This window comes from Pinus tabuliformis, chromosome 9 (genome assembly GCF_031772625.1).
Source record: "Pinus tabuliformis cultivar Carrire ecotype Pingquan chromosome 9, CPIR1, whole genome shotgun sequence".
In the NCBI taxonomy this organism is placed as follows: domain Eukaryota; kingdom Viridiplantae; phylum Streptophyta; class Pinopsida; order Pinales; family Pinaceae; genus Pinus; species Pinus tabuliformis.
The window spans coordinates 558,385,339-558,408,180 of NC_142307.1; the positions used below are offsets into that span (position 1 = coordinate 558,385,339).

At 34.6% G+C, this 22,842-nt stretch overlaps 1 long non-coding RNA gene across 1 annotated transcript in view; it reads right to left on the reverse strand.

The window, feature by feature from the left end:
- LOC149149730 (uncharacterized) overlaps positions 1 to 22,842 on the reverse strand; it is a 219,065-nt gene that overhangs the window by 1,268 nt on the left and 194,955 nt on the right. The window lies entirely within an intron of this gene.

Consider the following 22,842-nt stretch of genomic DNA (forward strand, 5'->3'; position numbering starts at 1 on the left):
CAATTAAATGTGATATCCAAAAAAAATATTTTTTCTTCAATTTTTTGAATTAAATGTTTAAAAGTGTGTCTAAGTTACATGAAGAAGATTGTTTGGTTGCACATCACATGCATGAAAATCATTAAGCGCTACAATATATAATCATAAATTTGAAATCATTAAGTATTTTTGTAATTTTCAAAGCAAACTTGAAGTAAAAGAACATGATATGGAAGGAATTCTTGTATAGCTACTCATCATTAGTGGATCCCCACCAATTAACACTATTTAAATGTGGTTAGAGGAAGCTGACACTCGACAACTATTATTCTATGTGCACACTAAAATTATTAACTTTAATGTCAAATTTATCTTCCATCAAACCTTATATGTTCAAATATAGAATCAATAGGTTTGTTGGCATGTATGTGTCAATTTCTTGGATCTCTACAACATTTGATTGAGATAATAACCTAAACCATTAAAAAAAGGTTAGTGTTGGTTGCATGGCACCATGCACTAATTATTTAATTAAACAATCTTTAATAGAAACATATAAATAAAGTTACAACTCCCATTTGTAGTCAATAATTTACAAATGTGCACCTATGTTACCCTTGATAATATCATTAGAAAATAACTGAAGTTGACAATGTTGAGCACGATGATGTTCACTCTAAGATGTAGTTCCATCAACATTCCTATTCTCTTTTGAAATTAATTCCATTATCTTGTCTATTCTCTTCCTTAACTTTCGCGAACTCGTTTAGCCCTTTCAAATTATGGTTTGTATTGAGTTGCATGCCTTCCATGTCCATGTTGTATCATTTTACTTTGTGGGCTCAAAAAACTATGTTTTCTCCTAGTCATGATTTGAGATGGAGACATGGCAATGGAAAAAAAAATCCCTCTTCACTTAAGCTATAAAGCATGTTGTCAATGGCTTATAAATGGTCCAAATTTGCATAAAAATTTCTCAATATATCCCTTGCTTTTTTATTAATTGATGCATGTTCAATTTTAGATCTATCAATTTCAGAGATTTTATTATCCAATATTGTGGTTCCAAAATCAACATGATTTGGGATGATTGTACATGTTTGATTTAACTCAACTAAAAAACTAGGGCTCTTAATAATTATACTTGAAATATTTGTTAACAAATTAATGTCCAAATCAAGTTCGTAGGCCCACATTTGAATATTGAATATATGCTTACAAACATTTACATTCAATTCCCAATCCAAATTACAAAAATTAAACATGAACCCTACTTATATGGCATTATACAAAGTATAAGGAGCATCCATGTTTTGGATACAAACCATAAATTCAATTTACTTTTAGGGTCTTATGCACAATCTTCATTGAGTATTTGAATTTCTGTAACTTTGAGAGAGTCTCTTTTTTTGACACTTGGTAGCCTTATAGCACCTTCTTATTTTAAACATTGATTGTGAATATAATATAATTCCACTTTTTTTAATGACACAAATCTTAGCCAGTACATGTGAAAATTTATGTATCTAGAAACATAAATCCTATTGCAGTGATTGGTTTAACATCTCCTACTTGTTATTTCATTCAACAAGTTATTTAATTACATAAACATTGATGTAAACACTACTGCAATCTAAACTGACATATAGATCATAAACTGAAGCAATAATTGAGACACACACACAAGGGACATCGTTATTTTTGGACAACACGTCCCTGAAAAAACCCAACTTGGAAAAATCGGTGCAACAGATAGAGGGTTTTATATTATTAAGCAAGAATAATCTGAGTACAACATGTCTCCTCTCAGATCGGAAAACCTTACAGAGAAATCACGGCAACAAGAAATACATACGAGGGTTTACCTTGTCCCCAAGCCCTGACTGGTCCAATGAGCGATCTAGCACCCTCCCAACAAATACTGCACAGTCCTTACGTAATCATTGCGTGGGCCTGCATCCTGCCTCTAGAGGATTGCGTCACCCCAACTACTGGATCAATATGCTGGATAAAGGCCATCGTTCATCCCTCCCGACTCAGGACTTCGCTTCTCCAGCAAAATCTTGGACTAAAGACGACACTCTGCACTGCCACTGCGTGAGCCCCTCCTGGGCTACGTAGGCCTTTGCGATGTCTTCCTGCTCAAGCTTCCTCTCTACCATGTACTCTTTAGCTCTAAACTTACTCTCCAATCCAAATCTCTACTTCTGCCCCTCTCACTACAACAGATCACTAGTTTGATTATCTTAGCAAACCGCGCCAGAGAAAATCAAACTGACTGATCAATATGCTCACCTGGTGTATCTCCAACTGACCCTCGAGCCCCCTCTTATACTTTTCCTGTTGATGAATCAACGGCCGAGATTAAGTCTCTAATCAACGGATAAGATTAAATTAGACTAGATCCTCATCTCTTAGAAGCTTCTCACCCATATTTTCATTAATACCCAATAATATTTTTATTTTCCTAAGTTTAGACTTAGGAACCCCATTAAATATATTTTTTATTTTAATAAAATACAGTGCAGATGGAATTTCACCAGACGGTTTTTGGGTCTTGGAGATCTCATGTGTTCTAGCCCCTCCACAAAATTTCGAAGCTAGAGCACATCATATGCTACCCAAAATCAACAGTACACACATTTGTGGCATGCATTATTTGATTCATATAGATACCTATATTTTAGATACATATGTTAGTATTCAATTGCATTGTTGGTGTCTTAATTGCAATGTGAAATTTTCCTATAAGATTTTTCCAACATATATGGAAAAGGTAATGACTAAAAATCATTAGAAAATTAAAATTAATGACTTAAAACATGCAAGTATAGAACAATAGTCATGATCTAATGTCCACTTACAAATTTTATTATTAGATAACTAAATTAAGAAAATATTCTTCAATAAATTTTTGTATAAGCTTATTATCCTTTCATGATTGCATGATTTCCCCTAAAGCACATAAAATGTGAACTTTGTTTTCTTTGACTTTGACTTTGTTTCCAACATGTTTCACTCATACTTGATGGACATGCCATGCACATAATAGGATTGAGGAATTGGTTAAACTTCTAAAATGGTATTACATTAGCATTAATTTTTCACGTTTCTTTCAAAAAAATCAGATATGGTACCTTAATGCCTAAATCTTAGCATCAACAACATCTGTGATAAATGTTTGTACATGCCAACATGGGTGTTCTTTCACTCCCATAGAAAATAAACCTGACAACCATCTTTGAATATCACATGTTTTATTATGTGATGAAATGATCCATTCCACTTGGAAACCATTACAATGTTTGTCGAATACCATGAACTTATACAAATGATAATCTGTTAAAGCACATATGTATAAATATTATATTGAACACAAAATAATTCAGTTTTATCACCACAAATAAATCAAAAGATTGATAACACACACCCCATACCTATTGGTACTAAATGCGGAATCCATGGACATAACATTTTCAAGTGAATGCATCACCATCATGAAACACATTTAAGGTGATTGTATACCTATTAAATGGTATGTTTTGCATAATATATTTCTTCTGGTAGTAAAGAAAAAAAACAACTATTTGGAAATTGAGGGTACCAAATTTCCAAACTTCATGGATCACTTTCATCTTTCATATATTCTTTCTTTCTAATATTACGGTAAATTTTCAAATACCCATCATTGTCATTAAGGTATCCTGAGTTACCCTTGTGAATAACTCTCCATATTGGCGCTCCATGTCGAAGATTATTTCTTCCCAAACCATTGAGACAATAAAGCCATTTTTAATCGCCCTTTTGACACTAGATCATATATCCAATGATATATGTGGTGCATACTTGAAGGTTTGAGATCTTCCAACTACATTCTTCCCATAACACATAGCACCAAATTTATCAATATACCTACAACCAACTTTAATGCTAAGGTATGGATTGTGTTTTTTTTGTTGAACCTTGTGGATTCATTGTAGTCTCACCACATGGGAGTTTGTGTTGGACTCAAAACCATAGGGACACCAATAACTAATTACGAACAATTATAAAAAAAATTAGAAACATCTGTACATATTTCTTGCATAATGTTTTAACAGAAATCAGAATATATGGAGAATTGGTAACTTTGAGAAATCGGCTGCCACTATTATACCATATATAACTATTTCATAAATGCCACAAATAAGCTAGTTACAACATGTCTCCAAAGACTTGAACCCATGTAGCTAGGGAAACAAATTATTCACAAAACCACTCAATCTAAGATCCTTTGACGCGTAATTAACTTGAATTAGAAATATATAATTATATTTATAAAATAAAGAATCATGTAGCATATGATAGATATGTGTTAATGTAGGCACATACAATCTCCTCCACTTCTTTAGATCAATTTGTATTAACAAAAAATTGAGTGGGAGCATATTCATTTAATTTCTCCCCATTTATAAAATCTTCAAGTTGACTACATGGAATGACAGAAACTTAAGTTCCCTCCAATTTCTATCCATGTTAGATATTTAGCTGAATATGATATCATATCTTTAGGGTCCTTAGTGCCCAACTCCATAATGTCCTCCCACTTTCCCGTTTATAAAATACCTATAAAAATTTGAAGTTTTAGGAGATATACATATATGACAATAATTTTTTATAAATATTTTTTTATGTTCTATAATAATTAGTGTTGCATTGCAATCCATTTTATGTGGTCTAATATATTCTATAATTTAAATTTCATAACATGATACTTGAAACTTTGGGATAATGATGAAACTTGCCTAATTTTATTAACTAGGTCTCTTAGCCTTCGTATATGCGCAACTTAAGATACTTTTGTATATGCAGACATACAAAGTTGTTGCAAATTTATGGAAGTAGGATTTTGTGTATGCACACATGTATGGAAGTCAACATATATGTGTGAAAATATGGAATCCAACATCCATATATGCATGTGTTACACATACGTATATGAAAGATATGGGCATCTATACAAAAGTCACACATATATGAAAGATATATTATATTTATGCATGACTTTTGTATATGTGCCCATATCTTACATATACACATGCATAAGGAAAGCATATACAAAACTTTTGTATGCATTAAAGTGGCTTTTATATGCACAAATATATGTAATCCATACATATCCAAAGCTAACTTCCATATATGCACAACTTCCATTATGTGCCTACACCTTCACGTATGCGCTACTTGGAGAGCTATGTGTGCATATACATAAGTGATACATTTACAGAAGTCTCCTTAGCTTTTGTATAAAGGCATATATATAGAAGTTGTTTTATGCATATGCATCACTTCTATATATACACACATACATAAAAGATAAATTTTATATATGTACTCTTACAGGGAAGATATCAAAGAGAATGATTTTCTATATATATGCAACATAAGATACTTTTGTATCTGTACAAATTTTGTATATGAGAGCATATGCAAAATCAAACATCTATATAAGTGTGCATATGTATGGAAACCATCCATATATGCTTGCATGTACGGATGCTTACATCCATCTATGCATGCATACATGAAATATATGTGAAATATACAAAATTTGTGCATATATATAAACTGAATTTTGTATATGCACAACTTTCATATGCATCGACATGGTTTTTTCATGTGTGCATATATAAATTCCAGATATATGGAATTCAACTTTCTTATATGCATGCAACTTCACATATGTGTGCTCTTTTGTATATTTTCCACATATGCATGCTCTTCCATATATGCACACTTCCATGTATGTCCAACTCAAGATACTTTTGTATATACATGATTTTTCTATATGTGCACATACATAAATATCACATATTTGTAGAAGTCAACTTTCATGTATATTGGTATGTATAAAAGTCGACATCTGTATCTACGAGCATGTAGAGAATCTAACATCCACATATACACATGTATGGAAGCGAAATCCATATATACGCACACCTTATGCATGCATAATGGAAGATATACACACGTACACAAAAAGCACAAAAAACTATGCACATGTTGAAATGAAAGTGCATATATGAAAGCCATATTTCATATATGTGTCACTTACAATGCATATGAAAGCCACTCATATACGAAAATTGGGTTTCATAGATGCACGACTTTCATATGCATCCACATGGTTTCTATATGCACACATATATGGAAGTGGCACATATACAATATCCGACTTCCATATATGTGATTTCACTTCCACATATTCATGACTTTCATATGTGTGCTTCGTTGTTTGTATATGTGCCACCTTCTATATGGACAAATATACCAAAGCAACTCCCATATATATGTTTTCTTTGTATATGTACACACATATGAAATCCAACTTTTGTATATGTACACTTATATGACAGATAAGAAAGAGCACACTCTTCCATATATGTGTGTATATACAAAAGTCACATCCATATATGCACACATGTATTATTGTTTTGTTTGTGTTTGTCTTGGTAGGATGGATTTTTGCATAACCAATCATTGCACTAGTATATTAATTCTCTACATTTATTGTGCATTTAAATGCACAAACAAAGTGCACATATATACTTAAATATGAATTTACACTTTTATGAAGTTTGATGAAAAACACATTTAAACCTACTCATTTACAGTTATTCGAGTAGGCCCATGAAATTAATTGCCTTGACCAACTACAATAAAAGGTCTCTCTTTACAATAGATAACTCTATGATTTGCCTAGCAAGTCATCATGATTTGAGTGCCACAATGCTTCTAAGGTAGCCTTTCATATAATTAACAACTTATTTTGCATTCACTAGACTTTCAAAAATGTCTTTTGGGTTCCATCTCTTTCTCTAATTCCACATTTCAAGTGTATCTCTTATACATTAGTTTACATATCCATTGGTTGGCTTAGATGCTCACAAATAATCACATATGTTAATCAGATATTATAAAATAAATAAATTTACATCTACAAGAAAAGGGGATCTGTATATACAATATCATAAAGATATTATTACCTTTTTTTTTCCAAAATTGTATTATTTGATAAAAAAAAACTAATTATTATTTTTATTTAAATTCATTATTTAACAAAATATTTATCAATTCTTTTTTCAATAAAAAATATTTAAGTGTATCTATGCAACGCTAGTCTATCGCAAACTTTGATCTATTGATGCAACATTCCTCATTACAGAGCTCTAGTCCTCTAAGCGTATCTATGTAGTGTTCCTCTCCCTACACTTTCCACTATCACTTTCCTTCTTTAATCTCTATCCAAAAAGGGAACATAGTCCTTTATTAGTATGCAATGTTGCCATATTTCTACACTTGCTACAAGCATGCAAATTAATGTATGAAATCCTCATAACACATAGTGGTTTATAGATACTCTGCATCACTTTCAAATATTCGTTCTTTCATTTATGTGGACATTATTTTGATCTATTTTTATTTGATAATGTTGTAAATTTAACATTTTTATTATATATATGTTAAATGCGTTTTACCTCTTTATAATATATTTTAAATTATATATATATAGATAGATAGATATATAGATATAGATATATATAATCTTTTTAAATATATTTTAATTAATTTAAACTAAAATCTAACGAATAAAAATAAAATAAAATAATAATAATGAAATACAAATATATTTATCATAATAATAACATTATAATGAAATTAAACATCTAAATAAATATAATGGTCAATAATTATAACGCAAAAAATTTCGCTCAACTTTTCCTCTCTATCTCCTTAATCATCTTCAATTTTCATTTCCTCTTCAAGTTCTTTAGGTTATTTCCACTTTAATATTTCATGTTTTCGTTAAGATGGTTGATAGTTGTAGTGCAAAGTTCTTTTATATATATATATATATATATATATATATATATATATATATATATAATTTAATAGTGATACTATTTATGATATAAGGTTAGTGGACCCTTTTCCTTTTCATATATTATGGTTAAATATTTTGATAAGATTAATTTGACTTTTTAAAACTCAATGTAATTAAATATAATTACATTTAATTAAAATAACATCATTATATATAATAATAAATTTTGAAAAAGTCTTAAATTAAAAATACAAAATTAATTTACTATTCTAAATATACATGTTTTAGATTTTAGCAAAATTAATGTACTCTAAAGAACCTGGTACTTTTATCTACATAGTAGTCTTAAAACAACTTAGTCAATATTTCCTTTCTCTCTACTGCGCCAATGCCTATTATTTCAACACAAGTTTTTAAAATTTAAACGCTTGAATACTAGGCTTTAGATGTAAAGTGTACTAGTGTTGAGGTTGCAATGAGGTTATAGACATAGACGATAATTGGCAAGTTGGGGTTTACATTGCTACTTTAAAATTTGACTATGACATTAGTCTATTCACCTAGATTATAAATAGTACATTCTCCTTAGGGATGTTCATCTAGAATACTCTTTTTTAACGAATATCATAATGAGAAACATTAAAATGCCCTATGACTATCACATTAAAAGGTTAGCCTCTCGATTCGATCAGTTAACCATTGCATCTTTACATCACCAACAGATTAATATATATCGTCTTTAGAAACTGTCCTTCCCAACTTTGTAAACCAAAGTGATGTTATACTAGGTATATTATGGTATAACATTGATTACAACAAGTTTGAATTGACTTGACTGTTTAGTTATTTCATGAAATAAAAATTGAATAACTTTTCATAAAAATTGCATAACTAAACATCTTGATGGTTTTGACAAGCTCAATGTCAATTTTGATAGTTTTAGTCACAAAGATTGCTGAGAGTTTTGGGAAATTTTAATCATATTTGATAGAGTAAATTGTCTCATTACAAAAGGATTATCTATCAAATTCCATCCCCGTGGCATCCAAAAACATTAGAAACCCAACCATATATAATAAACATATCTAATCCAAAGCACCATAAGAACTCAAGTACTGAAAATCCATATCATCTTGGATGCAGGTTTTCAAATTTATTCAAGTCTAGTTTCTAAATTTCTAAATATATACGAGGAAAAATTATATTCATTCTATGTCTTATATAGAGTTATGAAGGGTGATATAACCACCACCCATTTATCATAGATCTTTGCATTTTGTTTTTTTTCAAGGTAACTCATAATTTTGTTCGAGTTTAGTGTTTTTAAGACACTCCTTATCATTTTGGTGTAGTCTATTTTAAAGACACTCCCTAATTTGTTTGAGTTTTAGATCTATTACAAGAATCTATTAGACTCATTTGAAAGCCCCTTCAAAGCACATTGAATTTCCAAATGTATAAATCCAATTCTCATACATCATACCTTACCCACCAACTAAGATATTTTTTTATTTGGTTTCACATCAACTAGAGGTATGTGATTTCAATATATGCATGTTGACTAGGTATATATTTATTTGGCTCAATGAAATTTCAAAGAAGTATAGAACAAACGATAAATATTAAAGGAATAAGTGCAAACTAACGAAGAAGACGATAAGATGAATGGATTTAATTGCAAGAATGCATGCAATAGATTGGAAGGCCTACTCACATGCCTTATTCAAACACTTCAACATATATGTTTCTTGAATCTAGAAGTGCCCCAAGATGAGCAAAATCCTAGGTATGAGGTTGGTCTTTACAAGAACAAGCAAATGATGGTAGAGGCTTTAAAGAAATAAGGCTTGTTAGGAGAAGTTGTTCTTGATTAATTGGAACCAAGATTGCATGCAATAGGTAAAAAATAAGACATTTTTGTTTTCTACTGGCATGAAGGTGAAAATCTCAAAGAAGCCTCGAGGAAGGATGTTTCTCATATTTTGAGATGGGTATAATTGTTGTGATTTTTTTACTACAAAGTACAAGAATTCAAGTGTTTATAAATGGATAGAGGAGACATCTATGAAAGGTTATCAACTTCCAAGTCAAATCAAAAGCTGGTCAAAGTATGGTGATTTGAACTACTAAAAAATGAGAAATAAGCATTTCATCTCTCAGCTACAGTTTGGTAAATTTCCAAGATATGAGGAATACTTCAATTTCATGAAAACTCCAAACAATTACATCACAAAAGCCTCAGGAGGAATTTTTGTAAAGTCCCCCATGGAAGTAATTCAAGGGATGATCATGGCATCATTTCTAAAAATTAGACTAGATGAGCCTTCCTATAGGACTTCATCTTCACAAAATCATCATGAACTATGTGGCTATTGTTATGTCGATAAGTTTGATCAATTGCACCAAGAGTTGAGTGAGACCTTAACAAGCAAAGATTGTGATAAGGAGTTAATCTACCATGGATTGGATGTTGAGTTTATTGATCCTATTGATAATGGTGGTCATTTTATATTTAGAATTGAAAGGCCTCTGAAGCAAACAAGACCTTCTAGTAGATATGAACAATAAATAATTTTTAAATGTACAAATCCAAGGAAGGATATGAAGGAAACAATTCAATAATGCAATGAAGAAATTCCCTAGAAGCAAATCATACCTATTAGATGTGGACAATAAATTATTTTAAAATGTACAAATCTAGAGAGGGAGTTGAAGACGACACTACAACAATTCAATGAGGAAACCCTTCTAGCATCGTTTTCATTTTTGGGTGAACAAGTAATCTTGAGGATGAAACATAAAGGTAATTTAGAAGGATCCCTTGAGGTTGTAAATAGTAGTTCCATCACTCTATAGAATTAAGTTAAATCACATATTCCCAAGAAATTGCATCCAAAACATGTGTTTTATAAAATTTCATTACTCCAATATAATATAAGAACATTCTACTTCAAACATAATTATTATATATGAAAATTATCCAAACTTGAATCAATCTCTTATTCTTGGAATCATATACATACCATGGATATTCTTTTCCTTAGTCGAGTGTGGGTTTCTTAGTTGAGTGTAGGGTGGAAAATCACCTTAGTGGGTTCTAGGTGAGTGTTGGATTGATCTGCACAAAATTGGAAGACAAAACATTAAAGTGGTGGATAGGAGATGGTGATGCATCATTAAACTGAGTTAGTAAAACATACCATGATAGTTAATGCAATATCCATGGTAAGACCTCACAATAACTCACTATGATACCTTTTCCATCATCATTTCAATTGCTTTGACTCCTCGCCTTAACACCTCGAGTATGTTCCAACCAACTCTCATCGTAGTGCAATCATCGAATAATCTCCACCATACTCCACCATACATCACAATACATGTTGCATAGAAAATGGCATATCACGACATACCATCATGCACTAAGCCAATCATTGTCTTAGTGCATGATGGATATTCTTTGCCTCCATGCTACGAGAACTTGGATTTGGCCCATTTTTTCTTTGAGCTACAAATACTTTGTTTTCCATATCATTGAGTTTATATGCTAATCAAGTAATTAATTTTGAGGGAGTTGGCTGATTCAAGTTCAATGGGAATGCTACCCTCTAGCCTCCACCTTCTCTATGGTATATGTAGAGGCCATGCTACTTCATTGTCAAACTTCTCATGGTCTAATTGAAATTATTCCCCTTCTTGGCCCTAACGTTGGTCAAATACTTAATGCACATCTTGTTAACTTTTCTTACCATATTGGAGGAAAAATAATTGGTGGAAAACACCATGGAATTTTTTCACATCTTGATCAAAGCCTAGAGCTCCAAGTTGAAAATGACTAAAACACAATGCTATAGGTTGTCTTAGGAAGAAATTATTTCTTGGTTATCCAATCTAGGGTGGTCATGAATCAACATGGTTAGATCTTTAAGTTCCTAAAGATCACCTTTTTCTTCTGAACTTCATTGAAATCCCTTTAGGAGGTGGTATTGCAACAATTAGCTAATAAATTTTATGAGTAGAAAATATAGATTCCACATTTTCTCAGAGGTGTTAGCTACTACTCATACACATAATAGTCTTCATGTTGGATTCCATCTATTATGGCTTATTAATAGCTAGAGAATCTTCTTCAATACTTTATCTTAGCCAACCTGCAAGGAAAAATATGATTTAATAAAGTCAAGTAGGGGAGTTTATTCCAACCCTAAGGAGCAGGGCAGTTTATGGATGATGTGTTCTTTCAGAGAAACTCAAGGTTCGTGTGCAAAGTGGGTATTTTTCGTTGTGTAGGCATAAGGGTCAACAATACTATAAAGTGTTCACATGCAATTGCATCTTGCAAGGATCCCTTTTAGGTAAAAGGAGATGAAGGAATCGAAACTTTCATACCTTGTTGTAGTGAACTCTAAAAAAAGTCAAAATTCAAGGTACTTTTGCAATTCATATTATTTAGGAGGGCCTTAGAGGCTATAAAACATTTCCTTTTTGAGAAAAATGACTCATTTAGTACAAAAGTTGACCTTTGGTGATCTCATTGCATCTAGTGGTCTCCTCTAATATAGTATGAAGACAAGTCTTTCTAAGAAATATCTTGGTCTGCTCTATTAAAAAAATAATATTGTGAAAGAAGTGATCTCTTTGAGGATTTCACACACTAATTGAAGCCACGGGATATGTTGAAAACAAATATTAAGTATGTCAAACAAGCCTACATTGAGAAATTCAAAAATTTTTCTTAGATGACTTGTTTCTAAAGTTAGGCATGCCTAATCTAACTACTTAGTGGAAAGATCGAAGGCGGAATCACTCAAAAGGTTTAAGAAAAATAATGCTTATTATGGGTAACAATGAATCAACCCTAGGGTAATCAATGATGACAAGTTAGACAAACTCTAAATGGTGGCCTCTAAGTAGCCTAACTAGCTTTACTGTTTTACACAATGTAGAAAGATTTCATCGAACACAAACAATCCATGTTTGCTTGGTCCTTGCTCCTTGGTAGCATTCTCCTTGGTTGATGCCCTTTTATATTTGAGTTTGCCAACCTATATTTTTTTTCTACCATAAATATGAACCATTCAAGCATTAGTTCTAGTTTTGTCAATGTACTAAGTTAGTGTGGACTTGGACCTTAAAACTGTGTGGTTAAGTGTGGACTTGGACCTTAAAACTGTGTGGTTAACTCCTCTTTTCATCCATAACTTAGAAGGCTTATCTCCATGGCTCCTTTCACTATAAGTAGGGTTTCTTGGAGGCTCATTACTTGCAATTGATTCAAGACATTCATATAGATAATGCACAATTTCATGCCACAAAGCAAGCCACTTAGTTTGAGTGTAATGAATGCCAAAGCCAAAGTTGAAAGCACCATAGTTGCTCAACTTATCCTCAACAAAGGAATGATGAGTACCTAAATCTTAACTTGGTGACTAATAGATATACTAAGCAATAAAACAATGGAATAAATTTGAAATGTGTATATTGTGGCCCCAAAGTTACCCTGTGCTATGCTACATTGTAAAGCTTGAGAACATATAATTTTGATTTTTAGTTTTATGTTTTCAAGGGTTTTGTTTGTGCTGGAAAATTGTGTATGAAATTAGGTTTATAAATATTTTGATGGGTATGTTTTTTTGCATATTTTCAGGTCTAGCATCCATGCACTTTGGGTTTGACATAGGTTTTTAATGAGAAAATAGAAAATATGGAGAACATATTTCAACAAACTAAGGTGGGCAATTAATAACCCATTCTTAAACTACTAATATCCAAGAAAACAATTGAGAAATTAAGAATTCAACTATGAAAAACATAGTAATTTGAATTTATGCTTTTTATTTTCAGCCCATGTGAAAATTCATCAAAATAAACAAGGATACTCCATGTGACCTTGATAAAATTCACAGAAATTAAAGAAAACAATCAAAATAGATTTTGGGTTTCCTTCAATTTACACAATTACATTCAGATTCCATAAAATCATCAAGTAAAACAACAAGATTTTCCATGAATAAGTTCTGCAATTGTATTACTATAATGCACAATTCAAGTTACATGTGGGTTTCAGAATTACATGGAAAAGGAAGCATTGACGGCCTAAAATGCACTTCAAAATTCCTCCCTTACAACAACTTTAACATAACCCAACACTTTTCTAACAAAATTTTAGCAGAGTTTCAATACATTCGATTTTTCTCTCCCTTTTACATCAAAATGAGACCTATATATAGGCTCTCAAGACCCAACACCCTAACCCTAAAGCACTAGTGGTGTCCAATAACCACTAGGAATCCTTACAAACAACTAACAATTTTGTAACTAACTTCATCTAGAGGTTTCTAGATGTAATGTACTAGAAATACCTAGTTGTAGGGTGGGTCCCATCTATCTTGGCTATAATCTCTCTCTCATGCATATGCGTTGGCTAAAAGGGGTGCACATCACCTTGGTTGGGTCATTGGTGGGGGATGCTATGGCAGAGTTGTCACATGTGGTTGTGTCTGTATTTTTTGTTGTTGGGGTGCCTGGAACTCGAATCTGCCTCCATCAGAGACACCTATGGCATTGCTCCTCTAACCTAGGTCTATGTTGAGGCTCTTTGAGTAGTCAATCTGTAAATACCCATCAATCCTTTCCAATATTTTCCAAACAAAACATCACATACCTGTGCATCCAATATGGATCCATCTAGGTTAGTGATTGCATCATAGTCCATTAGGCCCTATTCCTTGAAGACATTCTTTAGAATAAGAAAAACTTCAAAATGATTTGCATACAAGTTGACAAGGTCATTTCCTGCAGAGTGTGGTTCTCTTCCCTAAAGCCTTTCTGATCATTTCTAATTTCAAGCAAGCTTTTCATGAGAGATTCCTTGGAATAGAAGTCTGCATTTCCATCCAATAATGATGGGAATTTCCTCCTGTACAAGACCCTGCACTTATCTTTGAAGACTTGTATCTTTCCAATGCCCCTGCCTTCTTATCCACCATTGTCACTAGTTTTTGCCTTCGTTTCATTCAATTTTCTCTTGCTACAATCTTGGATTTATCAATAGTTGCTTTGGTGATATCTTCCTTAAACATGTGATTTAGGAAGTCTATTATCACTTCAACTTTGGTGGGGGGATCACTCATAGCATTCTTGAAGGTGTTTCATCCTTAGCACATCTATCTCTACTTCTATTTGGTGATAATATTCTTGCTTACGATAGAGTTCTATTTTAGTGTTGTCCATCTCCTCTTCCTTCTTCTTCAATTCTTGCTCTTGATTAGAGAGTAGAACCTGCAATTTCTTGGCATCTTCCAACACGGTCATTGATTCAAATTGTCCAACTAGAACATTAGGGGTTTGGTGGGACTAATATGTCTCACCCATCTTTTCTTTCATCCCTTGAACATGTGCCTCTAGTAGAACAACTTGACATTTATATTATTTATTCTTGATTATGATATCATGTAGATTCTGCTTTAGCTCTTGATTCTCCCTCTTTTCCTCTGCCAACTCATCTGTTTGCACAGGATGTGCATTTGTGATCTTGAGTTGTTCTTCGTTGCAGCTATCTCTCTTTCCTCGTCATCCAATGTAGTTTTATAATGCTTGAAGTTACGAGGGTATGTAGCTGCCAAGTGAGTGATTTTATCCTTCAGATTCACAATCTTGATTTTCTTGGATCTACGTACCATTCTCTCATACTTTAATTGACTACTTACCTTATTGTACATTCTTGTAACTTTTTGGTTGTGTCATTTTGCTATGCATTTGCATGTGCATCATATGAGTTACCCGCATGTCCAATTTCATGATATTTGTGAAAGGGATATGATCAACTAACATATACATTTGATGGACTTCATACTCCTCCATGGATCTGGTTGTATCTGCTTTAGATTGCAACACTGCGAATTTGAAAATTCACCTCTCATGGCCCAATGCACTCTTCACTTGTGTCTTGGGGAGTGGCTAATTTTTGACAATCCTTATATCTCTTTTCCTTTCATTAGCTTATTATTTATCCATCACTTGAAATTTCTCTACAATTGACATTTGTTTAGGCTTAGAGACCACACCTGGCCCTATTGCCTTTGATGATGACATATCATAGGTCATATGTTCAATAGTAAAACCTATCTTTAACTAGATTTCCAACTGACTATTATATAGCACAAGTGTCTGAGACTCTGTATATTCGTCATCTTCCACATCTTCCTCATATCCTTCCACTTCCTTTCCCTTGGCCATCTTGGAGTTGGGGTCCTCTCCTTAATCTATGTCCATGGCCTCTGAAGTGACTCTTTTCTTCCCCGAGAGGCAAGATGTACTTGACTCTACTGGATGTAAGATTGCTTTAACCTCCTCCCAAGTAGATTTATTTGCACAATCCTCTATTATGGGATTTGAGTCATGCTTATGATTTTATATCTCCCTATCCTTTCTTCTTTCATAAATGATGTTATGATGATCATATTTCCATGCTCCTTCTTGCGGGAAATAAAAAAATTTCAAGATCTTCTCCATTAAAATCAAGGCATTCCTTGCATTGACCACAAATGGGTCCACCTCATGAGGGAGGTTGAAAGTCACAACTTCCTTCTTGGAAGTGAAATGTAAATTATCATTGTTGAACCTTTGCCTTATGTACTCCAAAGATGCAGGGAGTGAAAAATGCTGGAAACTAGTAAGGTTTGTGTTCAAATCCATAAACTCTGATGACTGTGTTGGGTAATTCAATTGTTCACTGAATTACTTCATTAAATTATCGAACAGGGATTGTGTACTTGTGAAGTGTATTGCACAATATAGGTTAGGATTTTGTTTTTAATCAAAAGATGAAATCTAAATGAAAATTGTAAATCCTAATCTACTCAAGGCTGATTCTTATTAGCTGTAAATACATGTTCTTTCTATAAGACTTTTTGAATTAAGATAAAAATTGAAAAAAACTTATGCTAGAGTGCAAGTAATCAAAGTAAATTATTTTGTGGGCATGCATTGGAAAATCTATTCTATTGAGTGGAATAGAGAATTTTTTCCAATGAACTAAATTAAAGGCTATTCTATTGAAAAAAATTGAAAGTCTAGGCTATTGAACTTGAAATAAATCTATTATCCTTGACTTGAAATGAAACTATCTTAAGTTCTTTTAAATCAATTATATTCTAAGAACGCATAAGGAAATCTAACTATGTATCAGAACTAAAACTAACTAGAAAGGCACAGATCAAATTGAAATACAATGATTTAAATTGATAGTCTTTACATATTACTAGTGTGTGCAACTTTAACGAGAACTAATCCAATCATTACATTAAATCTGAGACTAAGAGAGGAATTTTAAAGAAGAAATCTACAAAGAGAAATAATTTTGGTATTTTGGTTTTAATATTGATGCTCAACCTGTTACAACCAAGACAATAATGAGTAAATTGGACTTGAAAATAGAGCCATCAAATAAAGCATGAACTGTCTAAAAACTAGATTGAAATGGCTACTAAGGAAAGAAGAAAATGAAATAAACTATGTTATCTCATAACCCTTTAGGGGGTCCTCCTGTTGAGCGTGAGGAAATAAGAACTTCATGTGAAAATTCCTAAACCGGAATCCCTACTGTAGCAACTGATGATATTTATCCTATTTGTTAGATTCCTTCAAACAAATTATTTGCAGTTTCCTACGGAAAATATCGAAATACATACACTGCAGCCTTCACTTAATTTAATATAATACGGAAACAAGAAACTGAGCAACAAGGGAAATACAACACAATGACACCGTTATTTTTGGACAAATGTCCCCCAAAAAAACCCAATGTGGGAAGGCCAGCACAACAGATCTGAGGGTTTTTATTATTAAGCAGACGTTATTTCTAAATACAACCTCTGGATGCGTTGCTGGCAATACAGTACAGAGAATATCACTCGGCAGAGGAAATTAGTGATATTACCTCACTCTACACTACAAGTCTCGATTGATCCAGCAGTTGAACCAACGAGTATTCGACTACCTCTGCGCTACCCCTACGCAGTCATTGCGTGGGCTTGCGTCACTGCCTTTGAGGCACTGTGTCACCTCTCTTTTGGATCGATTTTCTCTCAGGAGCTTCGAATTCATGCCACCCATCTCAGAATGTTAAACCCCCAACAAAATCTCAGAATTTTGCTTGGAAAGCACTATGTTGCTCTGCGTGAACCCTTCTTGGCTCTGCGTCACCCTCACTGGACACTGCGTTGCCTCTTCTGCGTCTTTCTCTGCCTCTTTGTTGTGTATTCTTAGCTCTGGAGAAGATTCTCCATCCAAAACTATCCCTGCCCCTCTCTGCGTGATCACCATGAAATCACCGCGATGCTCCCTGGCTCAGTGATTTGATCTGACTGATCAACTCTCTGTGTGTCTTCCAAATTACCATCAAGCCTCCTTAAATAATCTTCTCGTTGACATTCAATGACCCAGATTAGAAACTAATCAATGGCTAAGATCATTTATGCTTGATCCTCGTCTTCTTCTAGAAGTTACACCCATAGTTAGATTAATACCCATTAATTATTTTAATTTCCTAAGTTTGGACTTAGGGACCCATTAAAAATAATTAATTATTTTAATAAAACTGTCTCCGGGTGGAATTTTCGAAAACAGTTTTTGGGTTCTTTGGAATACATGTGCCCAAGCCTCCCTGCAAAATTTGAGATTTAGATCACATTCGATGATACCATAAATCAACACTCCCTCTTATCGAGGAATGTGCTCTAGCAATGCCTCCCACTGAAGCATCACCCAGACTTCATAACATCGTTCTCTACGCTGTTGATGTCTGATATGTTGTCCACCGACTACTGCGCTGCTGCTGCAACTCTATTGTTTTTGACACTGCCACTGTCAACGTTGCATCTATACTATAGCTCCCTCTCAAGTGTTGAATCTATGCCGCTGCTAACACTGCCATTGCTAACACTTCATCTGCACTGCAACTGAAAAACATCCCAAAATTTGAACAAGTGTTCAACATAGATGCATCTCGATGTTGAAGATCTGACTGCTACTAGTCCCATGCTATCCCTCTGAAGCCACTACACTGTTGTTGCTACTGCACTGTGCCTCCCTGCACTGCTGCAACTCCGCACTACACTACTCAGAGTTGGAATTCTAGCCATTGCATCTATCGCTCCAACACTCCTCTACACCAACTGACACTAGTTCATCCTACTAATTTTGATCTGGGCTCTTGTAGCAAGGAATTGATTCGAGAGGTGGGCTCCTAAAGGATCCGGCCCATCTGTAGCTCTTTCGAACTACAACTCTAAATCAACCCACCTCCCTCCTGGATTTATCTCAGCTGTCATGGAAAACTCCTCCTCGATCTTTGTGGGTGAAACCTTTGAATTGTGCTTCTCATCGTTGTCCTTCTTCCTGAGAGGAAACTGTGTTACGTAGTGACCCATTTCACCACACCTAAAGCATTTGATCTTCGAGACGTCTTTCTTTCGCCTCCGCTGCTCCTGTTGCCCCTTGGATGCAAGGGTTGCCCTCTCTTCCTCCTACTTGGGTTTCAACTCACTGTTGTTGCTTCCATCAAGCTTACACTTGACTAGATCTCTCCTCAACTCTTCCTGCTTGAGAGTTTCCCCCGAACTATCCAAGTCTGGCAAGGTTGCCTTACCTAGGATGCTCTAGACAAAGACTTGTCACTCTTTTGAGACTGAGTTTATGGCCAGTCTCACCATCTTGAAACCTTGAGGTGTAGACCCCAGAACTGCTAACTCGTCCCGGGTCTCCTAAAGCTTCGTGAGGAACGGATCAATGCACTACCCCTTCTGCATTTGTACAGATCTCAGTTTCTGCTCTAAGTACATCTTTTGTTGCTTGGAAGATCCTTGATACAGCATTTCCAAGGCATCCCACATCTCCTTAGCAGTCCCTCTGCTAGCGATGTGACATACCACGTGATCCTTTACTCCATCAAGGATCATCCTCTTGGCCTTCACCAATTATTTCTTGTACTTATTCAGCTGATCTAGATCCGCGGGCTCAACCACCACATTGTTGACATAGGCCTAGATAAAATGCTCATCTAGAATGCACGACATCCTTGCCTTCTATATCACATAGTTGGATGCCCCATCCAACCTGTCTTGATCTCTCAACACACTGGCTACCATCTCTGCCACGAAAATGTCGAACTGCTCCTCTTTTTCTCTTATTGTTGCTGCTTAGGCAATAAGAAAATAGACTTCTTGGCAGGAAGTCTACTGAGGAAAAATTCCCTCACTGTGCTTCTCCTCTCTTTTCTGACGTCTTTCAGCCCAGCAATCTACCTGCTGAAAACTGCATCCCACCATCTCTTTCCTCACGTTGAGGCTCTACGTTTCTCCCTCTATCTTGGAAATATTTTGATCTAGAAGTCTTTCCTCTCTATCAACTCATTCAGAGCGAGACTTTCCTTGAAAATTTATCCTTCTTGGCCTGGACTGCACAATCCCCCTAGGGATTAAAACTGTTGCTTCCTGCAACTATTCGACCTCCTTCTCTGCCCAGCGTTGGTTTCTCTGGCACTGCTCTTCTTGTTTCACTTGCATTGCTCTGATACCATGTGAAAATTCCTAAATTGGAATCCCTACTACAACAACTGATGATATTTCTCCTATTTGTTAGATTCCTTTAAACAAATTACTTGCAGTTCCAACATAAAATATCGAAATACACACTGCAGCCTTCACTTAATTTAATATAATACAGATACAATAAATTGAGCAAGAAGGAAAATGCAACACAATGACACCGTTATTTTTGGACAAATGTCCCTCGAAAAAACCGAAAGTGGGAAAACCGGTGCAACAGATATGAGGGTTTTTATTATTAAGCAGAAGTTAATTATGAATACAATCTTTGGATGCCTTGGTGTCAATCCAGAGTAGAGAATATCACTCGGCAGAAGAAATTAGTGAGATTACCTCACTCTACACTACACGTCCTGACTGATCCGGCAGTTGAACCAATGAGTCCCCGACTACCTTTGCGCTGCCCCTACACAGTCATTGCGTGGGCCTGCATCATTGCCTTTGAGGCACTGTGTCACCTCTCTGTGTTGGAAATACTGAGAGGGGGGTGAATCAATATTTCTTTTCAATCGTTACTTTTACCAGTTAGATCACTTGTATTTAGAACACAAAATGAACAACAGAAATATTTTTTTTTATTAATATTATCTTTACAATGAATCAAGTACAATATAGGTAGGGCTTCGACCCTATCTTATCCAAGGCACCAACCTAGAGTTTAGGAGCACCAAATCCAAGGACACCAATCCTTGAGTGAGTTGCCATCAAGTACAACACCTGTACCATAGAGCCAAACCAGAATCATAATGCCAACAATCCCCCCCTTTGGACTTGATGGCAACCTCAAGATCCTCAACGTCATTCTCCCCCTTTGACATCAAGGGCAAAGGGTTATGCTCCCCCTGAGAACATGCTTAAGCCTTTGCTTTGCTGATCATGCTCCCCCTGACTATAGATCAGATCTGCACAACAAAAAAAAAAAAAAAAAAATCTTCAAGAAGAACCATAATCCACCAAACACCATAAATGACCATGAAAGAGATAGAGACATATTGCAGCAATATTCAGATCGGCATCCATGTTCTCCTTCTGTACTTCCTCCAAGATCTTCTACCATAATGCCAACAATGCATCATTAGAAGAATATATGCTCCCCCCTGAACCTGTGCCATTCGATCTTCAACCAATCCGTAACCCAGCAAATGTACGCGTATACCCCATATGAAAACTTGCGTACAACCAACAATCTCTTAAACAGATGAGATTCAACAACAAGATGATGCATCAACAACCCCCAGCTTTTACCTGAGGTATTCAAAGGTCTCCCTGGGCAATGGTTTGGTGAGTATATCAGCAACTTGTTCCTTAGAAGGAACATACTCCAACTTGACCTTTTGTTCAAGCATTTGTTCCCTGAGAAAGTGATACTTGATCGGTATCTGCTTGGTCTTTGAATGCATGACTGGGTTCTTTGAAATGCTGATTGCACTTGTATTATCACATAAGATGGAGATAGGTGGTGTACAAGTGATTTAAAAATCCTGCAAGATCTGCATCATCCAAAGGAGTTGAGTGCAGCAAGATGCAGCAGCCACATATTCCGCTTCAGCTGTAGATAAAGCAATCAAACTTTGTTTCTTGCTAAACCAAGATACTAATCTGGAACCCATAAAGAATGCACCACCACTTGTGCTCTTCCTATCATCCACGCTTCTGGCCCAATCTGCATCTGTATAAGCATGAAGTGTGAGATCTGTGTCTCTAGGATACCATAAGCCATAGTTTTGAGTTCCTTGAAGGTACTTGAAAATTCTCTTCACTGCCTGAAGATGAGTTTCCTTTGGATTTGCCTGAAATCTTCCAACTATTCCCACTGCATGCATGATGTCTGGTCGGGTACCTGTCAAATAAAGTAGACTTCCAATCATAGATCTGTAGGTTGGTTGATGCACTGCTGCTGATTCATCATTTGCACTGAGGCTACATCCTATGACCATGGGGGTACATACTGGTTTTGCATCTTCCATGCCATATTTCTTCAAAATCTGTTTGAGATACTTGGTTTGAGACAAGAAGATCCCGCCTTCATTTTGTTGGATTTTTAATCCAAGAAAATATGTCAGTTCTCCAAGCAAAGACATTTCGAATTCTTTCTGCATTACCAAGGCAAAGCTTTGACTCATAGCTTCTTCATTGCTGCCAAAAAGATAATATCATCTACATACACAACAAGTATTAGCAATTTGTCATTTTCATTTTTTATATAAAGATTGCTATCTGTTGATCCCTTTGAAAAACCTTGTTGATGAAGATATTTGTCCAAACGGTAGTACCAAGCCCTTGGAGCCTGTTTAAGACCATAGAGAGCCTTTTTTAGTCTGCATACAAGATTTGGATCATTCCCAAGGATGAAACCATCTGGTTGCTCAATGTACACTTCTTCTTCTAAGT